The 14,177-nt window shown below is 35.2% G+C and overlaps 1 long non-coding RNA gene across 2 annotated transcripts in view; it reads left to right on the top strand.

Annotated features, from left to right (window-relative positions):
- Window positions 1-1,444: 1,444 nt before the first annotated feature.
- The window catches only part of LOC121027608 (uncharacterized), a 29,071-nt gene continuing 16,338 nt past the window's right edge, over window positions 1,445-14,177 (top strand). The window contains exons 1-2 of one of the 2 annotated variants that reach the window (XR_005788843.1): window positions 1,445-1,505; window positions 4,921-5,007. This is a non-coding gene — a long non-coding RNA (uncharacterized LOC121027608). Of the gene's footprint in view, window positions 1,506-1,541; window positions 1,759-4,920; window positions 5,008-14,177 lie in introns of those variants that run through there. The other variant, XR_005788831.1, reaches the window with a different exon arrangement.

Genomic DNA, 14,177 nt, shown 5'->3' with positions numbered 1-14,177 from the left:
TCTCTCCCAGCCCCTCCATCAGCACCCGCATTTACTCCTCCCACATGCTCACAGCCACATGGTGCACCCTGAAGGCTCCAACTGCACCCCATTTGCTTTCCAGGGAAATCCCACATTCTACTCATCCAGTACAAACTTGAGTGAAGGGGTCAGCTCCCCCATCAAAAGATAATTTGCTTTTTAGTTCTTTTATAATTTAATCTGAAAAAGCAAGCCAGAATTATATCTATTTGACTTGCCTTTTGTTGTTGTTGTTGTAAAAGTTCTTAGTATTATCCTTATGTATATTATTTTAAAAATGTACAAAAAACCAAGATCTTAAATGCACAAATGCTTCTACACTTGACACTAAAATTCAAAGAATTATTTCCTCCTCATTATTCTTTCTACCGATACAATAAAAAGAAGAAAAAGAGTTGACGATATATAAAGCAAATGGAATTAAATCAAATATAAGTAATAGTAGTAAATCTCTTTGATATTTATAATTATTTGACATCTGCCCAGGGTATTCTTCCTGTTTAATACTAGAAGGAAATGTTTGGTAACATATTTAGAAGGGAAATTACTCTCATTTGACTAAAAAAAAAAAAAAAAAAAAAGAGATGTGAGCCAGTTGCTTTCTTCTATGGACTGATTTATCTGTAGGAAGTAATGCGATGTACTTATGAACTCCTTTTTATACCTTTTTATTACTTCCCCAGTTTGAAGATAAGATTATTCTTTTCTTCCTCTTGTGTAGTAGGACACACCATCTGCTTTTCCATCATATGCAATCTAGATTTCTAACTACCAAACTATATTCTTACTCATGCTCTTTCCTACAGTGTAAAGACTATGTTTACACAGTTGGGGTTAAGCTTAACAACTGCTGATTCCCCAATACCAACCGGAATACCAATATCAGAATAAATTCATAAACTCTAAACCCAACGCACCATGACAATTACCAAACCCTATCTCCAGATTTATCTCCCTTTCATGTTTCTAAACTCCAGTCATAAATAGCTTTTCACCTCTTTGGAACGTCTCAAAATTGTTTGTCCTTCTCCATAATATTCATTCCTCCCTAAGATGCTTTTCTCCAGTTTTCAACAAGAAAACTTACGAAATAGTTATACTATTCCTTTAATACGATGTTTACACTAATTTCACATCATTCAAGGAGACATAGAATAATAGGAAAATGACAGGTGGGCCTCAAATGTAATTTGAATTTCCTTGTAACACAAAATCCTTCCAGTCTGTAGCTATATGGCTTTAGTCAACTTATGTTACATACTCTAGGAACCATTTCTTTCCATCCATTATAAATGAGCATGGAAACACATTACAAAGAGTTCCTAAGTAAGGTAATTAACACGTGGCTTAATATTTGACATGATAACAAAGAAATATTGGTATTGATAACAAAAGAAATATATTTTTCTGTTCTTGGTAGGAATGATTTTGAGAGTTAAAAGAGATCATACTCTGGACATCCTGCCAAAGAAGATACTCATAAGGTTAGTTGTTTTCATGCCTCAACATTACTGTTCAGAAATACACAACATTTTTTTTTTCCCCACAGCTCACTGTTCAAAACGCAGCTAGGGTGCTATGTTGCATCCACATTCCTCTTCCTATGCTTGAAGTTCTCAACAAGAGCAACACTACCATTCCTCCTGTTGCAATCAGATGCCTCTCCTGATATGATTTAACAAACATATTGCATTGTAAATGAAGCCATAAACAACACACTCTATATAAAATTGTGAGGTAAAGTAAGAGGGGAAAATGAGGGGTAGAGTTGATGAAAAAGAAGGGATGATGATGATGATAATGTTGATATTATGAAAGAAAAACATAAAGAGAGAGAGCACTAGAGAGATTAGAGAGAGAGAGAAGCAAGAATGAAAGTATTGGAAGCTATTTGAGATTTTTGTCCCATTGATCACGAGTTCATAATGAAAATTTACAGTTTTCTTCCCCATTTTCACTCTACCCATTCAAATTCCCTCTAAATCTCTGATGCTAAGGTATTATTTGTCTCCCCTGTGAAATAATCCCTTTATTCCTGAATAGTCTGAACCTTGGTGTTCCTGCCTGTATAGGATTGCAATAATTTTACCACTGTTTGCTGCATCCCAGAGGACTACTTTGGTTTCACACATACTCCTTACCTCCGCAACTGAGACAATATTATTTCACTTTAATATTTATGCTAATGTCATAAGTAAATATGCATAGGTAATTTATTTTCTGCCTGCCACTTTTCAAAGAGTTTGCAAATTTAACTATTGAGAGCCTCACTTTATCAAGGAAATTGTGACATAGATCTTAAGCAAGTTTGCCAATTTACTTACCTGAAATTTGAATTTAGGCAGTTTGGTTCCAGGGTTCATATTCTTATACTTGTTCTACTAGCTCACCTGGGAATTGATCACCCTGGGCAACATTTTAACTCTTTTTTTGCCTACTGGCAAAAAGAACAGGTCTAAATGAGCAATTCATTGCACCACCTTTTGGAAACATTCCTTCAAATAAATAGTAAGATTTCTCAGGAAGCAGATCTCAGAGTAACAGGGATGAAAAACAGGCTATTTTGCAACAAAGCAACTTTTACACATTGTCCTTGGATCCTTATATTCTGACCAGTGAAGAAATTATATCTTATAAATGCAACTCATTTAGAATATACATCATAAAGGCCCTAACTGCAAAACGCCAGTGGTGGTTTCAGTCAACAAAAGAAATGTTTTCAATAAGCCATTCCATTATTCTACTGGGTTAGCTGCTTAGAAGATAGTTGGAAGATGTATCATTTATTTATGTACCAGGCACATGTGTGAATGTAATTGAAGCCCATGGATAACATCTCAAATGCCACATTTTTAAAAATCTTTTACTTTTAAATAAGTTCTTTGTATAAAAACAAAATTAAATAGTATACCTTTAGTGTTGATATAAATTTTGGTAAGAACTTTTTTTTTTGTTTTTCTGGTCTCCAAATATGTTGTCTAAGGAAAGGAAACCAACATTCAAAATCCTTGTCAGCCCAATTAAGGCAAATTTCTGTCCTTCCCTGGGATAAACACAGTTCAGTAAATTTCACCTTTCTCCTGGATGACTGATTCTTTTACGGTTGGGTACCACATTAGGAGTCAGTTCTGGTTTCTACTGCTGGCAGATCGGGTACTTTTCTGTATCAGATTATTTGGGTCCATTAATAAAAAGACATGCATGCTTTTGAATTTGTGATAAACTTCATCTATGCCATTATGGCCACATGTGTCAGAGACGTTCAGCAAGCACTTGGATGACTTATTGGTATCCACTAACGATCTCATATTGTTTGCTTGATGATGGAGTTCCTTACCAGGAGTGGGCGTCCCCAATGAACAGGAGAGGGGACACAAACTATCTCACATTCCCATCCCACTCTGAGAGTCCATCCTTGTATTTTTCTCCCAGAATCACTCCTGTTCCCTAATAAATTGATGACTGAAAAAAAAAACCAAAAAACCAAAAAATGTTCCAGGAAAACTTTAACCTCTTCCTTGTCTTTATCAGAAAATTAAAAAAAAAAAAAAAAAAAAAAACAACACAAAAAACAAAAAACAAAAAACAGTATTCTGGTAAACATATTCAGAGTATTTCCTAGTAGAAGGATAACAGGGAGTCCTTATGTGTTCAATTCATTTGGGAGACTGTGCCTAGTCTGTGTGGGAAATTATTCATAAATAAACCTAAATTTTATAGATTTGGGGGAACATTACTCGCTGAAGAATATCAGGTAAGATTTGTAATAAGGAGATAAAAATTGAAATTATACCTCAGCATAAATGCTCTTCCTCTTTAAGCTATGTTCCACATGCACTGCTGAAACCTTACGTATGATTTCAAACTAAAATATGTCCTAAGCAAGAGAGAAAATACATAAAACATAATCAATATTTGTTTTTATCTTCTCCAAAAGAAAAATGCTTGGTTTGTTAGTGCTCTTGCCTGTATCCTTTGAATTACTGGTACAGAAAATATTATTATAATTTAAAAGAAAATATGTCCAGTTCTTTCCCTCTCTATAGCCATAACAATATTACAAATTATCTTTATATTACATCAGAGTTCTAACAAGTCAGAAATGAAGTATATCAGTAGTAGACTACTGATCCAAAGGCTGCAATGTTAGTACTTTAAAAGTTGTTTTGGGGGCCATGGCATATGAGAGTGTCTGTGTGTGAGTGTGTCTGCGTGTGTGAATAAATAAGTGATAGGGGAGTTTTTTTTTAACACGTCCTTGATAGAATAAGAATGGAATATACATATTTCACAGAAACCAATAGCTAGAATGTCTGACTTATTATCTAGTTCCACTCTCCTCTTTTGACACATGATAAAGCATAGTCACAGTAACTTGTCTTGCCCCAAGCCACACTGCCAGTTACTTGGTCATTTCAGACAAAAGTGCCGCTATCTTGACTCTCAAGCCACTGCTCGTTTTCCTGTATGGCTTTTTAATATAATCTTTCTGAAAGAGGTCATAATACATAGATATCAAAAGGCATGACAGAATGGGGGTGGTGGTAGTAAAACAGTCAATAGGGTTAAGAATGCAGATATGCTTTAGTTAAAAAAAAGTCAAGTAAAGGCGTGTAACTCCAAAATATATGTTGCCTTGTGTGCCGTATAGTCCCATTTTAGAATCAAAGTGTTATATGCTTTGGAATTTCCCCCTCCCCCACCACACACACACAAATGTTAGCAGAAAAAGTTTACAGAAACCAAGATCCAGTGAAAAAAAGTAGAATAACATCTGTCACTTTTCCTCAAAGTAGAAAAAAATGCCTTAGAAGGTAATGGAATATCAAAATTTAATCATGGATGTAATGGAGAGAAAATGACCTATTCATAAATATAAACTATGATCTTTTGTTTTAGATTTGTTATTAGAACACGTCTCAAGAGTTTCTATGGGAGATTAAAAAGTGTATTCGACTCTATAAATATGGAGCACCAAATTATAAGGTATTTTTATTTATTTTAGTTTAGAACTAATTGGTTTATTAAAATGATAATTCATGAACAGATTTTTTTCCCCTTAGTTTCATATAAGAGGTTTCAGAGTTGTCTGGTTCAGTTTATCTTGTAAGTACTTTTTTTTTGTAAAGATAAACTTCACATTTCATGAAGGTTTTATCTGTTTTTCTATCTGTGTCTACATTTTGGTTGCATTACTTAACCAAGATCTGTGATCACTCTGTTACTGAGTCCACTGTGGTATGGCGATCAGGGGGTTCTCGTTTTAAGTAATGTAAAGTAATATAAAAATGCACTTGACATATATATTATTAATTATTTAATTAGAACTATTTGTGTCAGTGTTTGTTTTTCCCATTTACTACGAATAATTAATAGTTGTATGTCTTGATTTATTATTACCAGCTGACATATTTTCAAAATCCACACGGAAAGACTAATGCATGCTTCAACACAGCTACAGTTGAGAGTAGATATTAAACTGAAATCCACTTCTGGTATATCTGAACCATAAATATTTCATGAAAGCACTTGAAGGAAGATAGGAACGATCCCTCTGTGTCCTGGCAAGATTGCTCTTCTCAGATAATACCACTACATTCAGTATTTATTGGCTTTTATACAGATCAGCAAGGTTGCCGACAAGATGTTGTTATGCTGACTGAATAACCTCGGCTGTACTTGAATATATAATGAGTGTTGAGCATATGCGACAACATTCTTTGGAAAACACTATGTTGAGTGCATTAAGAAGATTTTGTTTTTAAGTCAAAATGCAGACCTCATTTTGCTTCTACTTTTCGGTAATATACCAATACTGAAAGTAAATCTATGGCTTATATAAAAACAATGAATCTACTGGAATCTGAAGGTGTCCACTTCCTGTATATGTTTACATCAGGATATTATACTTTTTATGTACAACTTAAAATAATTATGTCATATGCCTAACTTCATTTCATACTTATACTGCATTAAACTATATTTATGCCAGATTTTTAAAAGTAGACTTTCATATTTGGAAGAGTTTCAGATTCACAGCAAAATTCAGCAAAAGGCACAGAGACTTCCCTGGATAAGTCCCCATACGGAGACTTGTCTCACACATGCCAAGCCTCCCCTGACTAGTAACATTCCCCACCAGAGTGGTACAGAGTGGTTCATTGTTAATGAATCTATATTGATTCATCAGTATCACCCATTAAGATTCACTCTTAGTGTTATACATTCCATGGGTTCAGATAAATAATTATACTAGTTATGGGAATTATGGGAATCGAGAGCCTCCTGGATGGCTCAGTTGGTTAAGCATCTGACTCTTGATTTCAGCTCAGGTCATGACCTCACCATAATGAGATCAAACCCCACGGTGGGGCTTTGGGCTCTGTGCTGACAGTGTGGAACCTGCAGGGGTTTTACTCTCTCGTTGTCCCTCTGCTCCACCCCCACTCATGTTCTCATACTCTCTCTGTCTCTCTCAAAATAAATAAATAAGAAAAACTTTAAAAAAACCCAACCTTAAAACAAGAAAAAGAACAGGGACGTCTGGGTGGCTCATTCAGTTAAGCTTCTGACTTCATCTCGGGTCATGATGTCACAGCTTGTGGGTTTGAGCCCTGCATCGGATTATGTGCTGGCAACTCAGAGCCTGGAGCCTGCTTTGGATTCTGTGTCTCCCTCTCTCTCTGCCCCTCCCCAACTCTCTCTCTCTCTCTCTCTCTCTCTCTCTCTCTCTCTCAAGAATAAATAAACATTAAAAGAATAATAAGATGAAAAAAGAAAAAAAAAAAGTAGAATCAACATTAAAACCATATACCCTAAGCCTAAGTTACTAGCCTACATATAGTAGTAATTCATGATGATTATTATCATTAATAGAACAGTATTTTATACCAGTAAAGATTTATTTTAATTTTCTAAGCAAATATTTTGACTCTGTATGTTTATTAAACAATGTGGAATGGATATAAAGCAATGCAATAACCATATCAAAATTTGTCATATATCTGGGGTACCTAGGTGGCTCAGTCGGTTAAGCATCTGAATTAGGCTCAGGTCATGATCATGAACGCGCAGTTCATGGGTTCGAGCGACATGTCAGGCTCTTTGCTGACAGCTCAGAGCCTGGAACCTGCTTTGGATTCTGTGTCTCCCTCTCTCTCTGCCCCTACCTCCTCTCACGGTCTCACTTTCTCTCTCTCTCTCTCTCTCTCTCAAAAATAGATAAACATTTAAAGAAATTTCTCGTATTTCCGATATAAAATAAAGAGTAAGTTTTAAATAATTTTTTATCAAGCTAATGCCATTTTTGTTATAATTAAATTAATTAGCCGCACTCTGACAGGTTTTTCAAAACATCTTTTGTTTGTTTGTTTTTTTTTCCTCCAAGAAAATGGACTAAAGTTTGGAAACAATACAAGAAGTCTCATATGTAAAGTGACGATCTACTCGGTAAGAAAAGTTTAGTGAAGATTTTGAAGGCAAAATAATCATACACTTTTACAGTATATTTCAACTCTGAATTATAAAATGGTTTTTATTATCTCAGTGGTAATATTTTCCCCTTAACTCTCTTTTATATTCTGAAGATATCTCACTTTGAAAAAAATATCCTTGAAATATATTGTTATGATATAATAAAACGAAATAAATTATACAATTATAGGTAACTCAATTTGTCCATGCAAAAGTTGTGATAGAATGCTTATGACATGTACAAGAATAACATTTTTTAAGCTCTAATGTATTGATCAAAGAAAATTATCTATAAAAGCTTCAGTGCAGTTTGGCCTACGAAAGATGAAATTCAGGAAATAATTTTGCAATACAAACTAAATTAGAAAATGCTCAAATTTTAAATCCCCAATGCATGAAACCATGCTTCAGCCCATCGTTAAAAACCAAAACCAAAACCAAAACAAAACAAACAAAACTAAAGAGCTGTACATTAAGCATAATGTTAACAAAAATTTATTCAGCTTGATGAAAGAAACTATGAAGCCTGTGACAGTGGAAAGGGCATTGCCATAAGTGGATTAAATTTAGTGACAATAAAATCATTAGCAGTTACATAGGGTTTTTTAATTTTTTTTTTCTTATAGTTGCTGAAGGTCAACTGTCTCTAGGCTGTTAAATTGGTTAGTTCATTCAAGGGTGAATGAGTCAAATACATAGTAATATCTATGTTCTCTAGAGTTATTAGTTCGTTGGAATGTATTTTTAAAAGTATTAACTAAGTGCTAGGTTAGTTAAATTCATGAAGCAAACATTCATACAATTGCATTTCATCATGTATCTGTGGCTATAAGTTCCCAACACATATAAAATTAGGACAAAGATACGTGTTTTGTTGAAAATCTTCTTGTTGTTTTACTACCCATTAATAAAATGAGTGTATAAATGCTCAGACGTTAGTTAACGTCCAGATTTGTGTTTTACTTTTGGATTTTATATGCAGAAATTTTAGAAATGAGAAAACATAACCTATTGCTTTATCTAAACAAACTATAATAATAAATATCGCTTATTGTGCTGTTATTTTTTTAATTTTCATTATTCCATATCACATAATGATTACACAATAATTTCACGAATGAATTTCCCAGGCAGTGGACTTGTTTCCCTCTGCAGCCGCCGGTCTCAGCTCTGGGCAGCACCCGGCCTTCTCCCCAGCTTTGCTCTCAGCCAGTTCCCAGTCCAGTCTGTCAAGGCAGCTCCAGGAAAGCTCTCTCTTGCATTGCCTACATCTGGCCTACAGAAGACAAACTTGCTCCCTCCTCCTCAACCCGAGCTTTTGTTTGGATTTGGAGTTTGCCCCCAGTTGAGCCCTGTGCCCTGCTCTTCTGTCACCTCAGGCTGACTCTGCTTCAGCTCCCCACATTATTGCTGATGCTACCCAGCCTTCAGTAGCCCTGGGTGTCCTGCCAGCAGACCCTCGTACGAAGGAAGCGCCTCCCTGGCCTTCTCCCTAACACGTGCACGACACAGAAGGATTCCAAAGGATCTCCTTCTCCTTATTTTTTCAACCAAGGTCGTTTGAAAAGCTAATGGCTGGTGTTCACTAAATCAGGCAGAATTTCTTTTATAATTTTGTCGCCTATTCTGCATAGGTATCCTAACTCTCAAAATAGGGTATCAGGGACTTAGCTCTATTTAACTGTTCTCAGACTTGGAATTATTGGCAAAATTGTCTACAGTAAACCGACGACACACGGGTAAAATCCTGTTGCGAAGTTCGAGATACATATTTTTTTCACAAATAATTGGTGACATCATCAATTAAAAGGAATCACTAAAATGAATCGACTGTACTACGTGTACAAAAAACTATATTTAATAAGCATGTCTTACAAAATGTATATTTTCCATTTACTTTCCCTAACATGAAGCACCTTTAATTTATTTTTTTTTGTATTTGTGACCTATAGTCAAGCTGAAATAATTAATTATTTAATTTTTTTTTTTTTTAAAGGCGGGGGGCGGGGGTGGGCGCCTGAGTGGCTCAGTCAGTTGTCGACTTTGGCTCAGATCATGATCTCGAGGTTCATGCGTTCGAGCCCTGCGTTGGGCTCTGTGCTGTCAGCTCAGAGCCTAGAGCCTGCTTTGGATTCTGGGTCTCCCTCTCTCTCTCTCTCTGCCCCTCCCCCACTCACTCTGGGTCTCTCTCAAAAATAAGTAAACAACAAAAAAATAAAATAAATAAAATTTATTTTTTTAAGTTTATTTATTTATTCTGAGAGAGAAAGAGAGTGCCGGCAAGAGAGGGGAGAGAAAGAGAGGGAGAGAGAGAATCCCTCGCAGGTTCCGAACTGTCAGTGCAGAGCCCTGTGCAGGGCTCAAAATCATGAACCATGAGGTCATGACCTGAGCCAAAGTCAGTCGCTTAACTGACTGAGCCACCCAGGCACCCCTTAATCATTTAAAATTTCTTATGTTGGCATTTAATACAAACACAATGGTCTATATGGCATCTAATCATACAATCTAAACAGCTTCCTGTTTTTAAGTGTTTCAAAATGAATTTTAAACTAATAAAGAGATCTAACTGTTTAGATAAACTGTCAGGTAACATTAGATTAGCTGATTTTTAAAATATTTCTTCTTTAAGGGATGCCTAAGTGGCTCAGTCGGTTAAGTGTCCAACTTAGACTTAGGTCATGATCTCATAGCCTGTGGGTTCAAGCCCTGCATCGGATTATGTGCTGACAGCTCAGAGCCTGGAGCCTGCTTCAGATTCTGTATCTCCCTCTCTCTCTGCCCCTTTCCTGCTCATGCTTTGTCTCTGTCTCTCAACAGCAAGTAAATGTTAAAAAAATAATAAATAAAAAAAAAAGGGGGCACCTGGGTGGCTCAGTTGGTTGAGCGTCTGACTTCAGCTCAGGTCCTGGTCTCACAGTTTGTGAGTTCAAGCCCACATCAGGCTCTGTGATGATAGCTCGGAGCTTTAAGCCTGCTTTGGATTCTGTGTCTCATTCTTTCTCTGCCCCTCCTCTGCTTATTCTCTCTCTCTCAAAAATAATAAATGTAAAAAAAAAAAATTAAAACATTTCCTTCCTTCAATACCCTATTGGGGGAAAGTGATTGCTGCAGGGTTTGTAAAAACTATTCTAATTAACAAATGTAACAATTTAAGAAAATGAGTATCAAAAATATTAGCCATGATAGTGTTAGTTTATTATGTGGCTTCATAATTTTTATAGTATTATAATTTACACTGAATATAAGGAAGTGATATTGTGGCAATAATAGTATGAAAACACACTCTCAAAATATTTGTTTGTAGGAACTGGACTCTATGATGAACTTGGGGATATAATTAAAATTAATCAAAAAATTCAATATGTAAATTTGTTTTAATTTTTTCTATTGCTCAAATGTAAAAACCAGAAACTGAAATTAATATTACTCTGTAATTTCACTTACTTATTTTTAATTAGCATTAAAATATTGCAGCACCTGGGTGGCTCAGTTGGTTAAGCATCTGGCCTCGGCACAGGTCATGATCTCATGGTTTGTGGGTTCAAACCTCGCATCGGGCTCTGTGCTGACAGCTCAGAGTCTGGACCTGGTTCATATTCTGTATCTCCTTCTCTCTCTGCCCCTCCCCCACTGACACTCTCCCTCTCTCTCTCTCTCAAAAATAAATAAACATTAAAAATTTAAAAAATAGGGGTGCCTGGGTGGCTCAGTTGGTTAAGCATCTGACTTCAGCTCAGGTCATGATCTGGAGGTTCATGACTTGAAGCCCCTCATCGGGCTCTGTGCTGAGCTCGGAGCCTAGAGCCTCCTTTGGTTTCTGTGTCTCCCTTTGCCTATGCCCCTCCCCGCTCATGCTCTGTCTCTCTCTCTCTGTCAAAAATAAATGAACATGAAACATTTTTTTAAATAAAATAAAATGTAGAAAATAAAATATTTGAGCAATTAAGGAACTATGGGCATGACTATATTAATAATTTATTAGAATCTCAATTAATTTTTTCATTTTTTTATTTTTTAACATTTATTTATTTTTGAGACAGAGAGAGACAGAGCATGAACGGGGGAGGGTCAGAGAGAGAGGGAGACACAGAATCTGAAACAGGATCCAGGCTCTGAGCGGTCAGCACAGAGCCCGACATGGGGTTCGAACTCACGGATGGCGAGATCATGACCTGAGCCGAAGTTGGACGCTTAACCGACTGAGCCACCAGGCGCCCCTAGAACATCAATTAATTTAAAGAAGTAAACAGTTTATATAAACTTGTTAAATTTGTATCCTTTAAAAAATTTTTTTTTTAAGTTTATCTGTTTATTTTGAGAGACAGAGTGAACAGGGGAGAGTCAGAGAGAGGGAGAGAAAGAATCACAAGCAGGCTCCACACTGTCAGTGCTGAATTCAATGCCCACCCCCCCAAGCTGTGAGATCATGACAGGAGATGAAACCAACAGTCAGATGCTTAAGCAACTGAGTCACCCAGGCACCCATATTTTATATTCTATCACACTTTTAATATATATGATCATATATAAACACTTATTTGTATGTGTATATATAAACATTTTATCTTTATGATTACTTTTATTAATATCCAAAGAAAATAAATATATATATTTAAATATTTTATAAATTAATGAAATAAAAAAAATCTAAATCTAATCAAAGTTAGTATTTTTCTCTTGACAAGATGCATATTTACTATCCTTTATGATGAAAGATAAAATTTCTTTTTCTCTTTATTCATTTATTTATTTATTTGAGAGGGAGAGAGAGAGAGAGAGAGAAAGAGCCCACGAGTGGGGGAGATGGGCAGAGAGAGAGAAAGAGAGTTCCCAGTACACTCTTCTCTCAGTGCAAAACCCAACATGGGACTCGATCCCACTACCCTGTGATCATGACCTGTGCAAAAGTCAAGTCGGATGCTCAACAGACTGAGCCACCCAGACACCCAGATAAAGATAAGTTTTCAGAGAGTGAAATGAGAACTCAACAGAAATACGAACCTAGTCTGTACTTGTTGAAAAAAGGGATTTATATTTTGCAAATTGATTTTCACATTTGGAATCTCATGACAGGTGTATCTAACCAGTCAACTCTTTCTATGTTAATTGAGTCACTAAAGTCTAATTCAAACATGCATTTAAACTGTGGGTCCAACATAATGATTGGAAAATGCATAAAAAATGTTATCACTTATATTGAAGTTATATTGAACTTATATTGAACTTATATTGAACATTATCCCATCTTATTTTCTTCAGGCATAAAATTACACACAAAAAACTAGTGGGGTAAGAATACAAACAAACAAAATGAGTAATACAGACTTAACCAATGATTTTACTAAGGATATTCTACTATGCAAAAGTAAGGCTTATGTTATAGTTGTCTGGTTGACAAACTAATTTTAACATTTAATATGAAATATTGATATGACTCAAAATTGAAACCGACAATTCCTGAGAAACTAATTATTATCATAGCAGTTCTTACAATTATATAAAAGCCTTGTGCAAATGGCTTAGCATTGCTATTAATGCCACATTCTTGTAAACCTTATTCCGCCAGTGTTTATACAGTGCTATTGTTATTCGAGTTATGCTTAAGGTCTTTAGAGTTTGGTCACTTGTGCTTACTAGACACAGACCATTAGGTCAGTGGGTTTAGGAGTTCTTCATTTTATTCTTTCCCTGAAATGTTTTGGCTCTAGAGAGTTTTTCCCAGTGGCCTTTGTGAAGTCACATGTCATTTTCAAGTTTATTAACAGTCTTAATGTTTACTATGATAAACAGCTCATAACTGACAGCATAGTTAAACTAATAGATATCATGTATCTATTCATTGATCTCATTTTCCTACAGTTTTACTATTTTTTAGACTTTGTTCCCACAACACATATTCCCTATTTATTCTCTTAATCATTGTTTTCTATCCTCAAACTGTTTTATTTCTGTTTCATAAGGGTTTATGAATATTTGTATACCCAGAACAAAGCTGGATATTTGCTAACTGTTGGTGGTTTCTTTGATTCAGATAATTAATTATGACATACTTTGCCACAGGCATAAAATTTAAAATGTTAACTCAAATATTTAACAAATATTTAGCAGTCATATTATGTGTACCAGCTATTGTGGGGCTATAACCCAACATAGTGTTGTTTGCCTTTCAGGAATGCAAAAATTAAAAGATGAATTTTATCTTGTACATTTGAGATTATCAGATTGTGTGTGCACAGGTTGCCCTTGTGATTAAACAGATAATGACTAGTAGACTAATAACTGAAATATACATACTCAATAGTTTAATTCATTAGTTAATTAGTCTCATGTTTTTCTATTGATGCTCTTTCAAATTTTAAAATACTCATACTTGATTATTCAGTATCAATGATTTTTCTTTACATTTATTTAAGATTAAACTTTCTCAAATGTGTCTTCTAAAAAAAAAAGCTTTAATTGTAAGATTTCCATTAAGAGTAGTCGCTCTTCTCATGTGAAAAAATTAGTATAATTTTGTAAGATGTAAGAGGAGTGATATTTTGGGACTGTAAAAAAATAAAATAGCTAAGCTTCCTGAATCATTATGTTCAATCATAGGTAAAGCAATTACTTCTCGCCACATGAGTAGCAGCTTATGATCATAGCTAATAGCCGTTTATGACTAATAGCTACTATACTGT

Source organism: Herpailurus yagouaroundi, unplaced genomic scaffold (assembly GCF_014898765.1).
Source record: "Herpailurus yagouaroundi ecotype Mexico unplaced genomic scaffold, PumYag 28, whole genome shotgun sequence".
Classification (NCBI taxonomy): domain Eukaryota; kingdom Metazoa; phylum Chordata; class Mammalia; order Carnivora; family Felidae; genus Herpailurus; species Herpailurus yagouaroundi.
The sequence above is the reverse complement of the archived record's forward strand: the minus strand, read 5'-3'. Positions and strand labels throughout refer to the sequence as shown.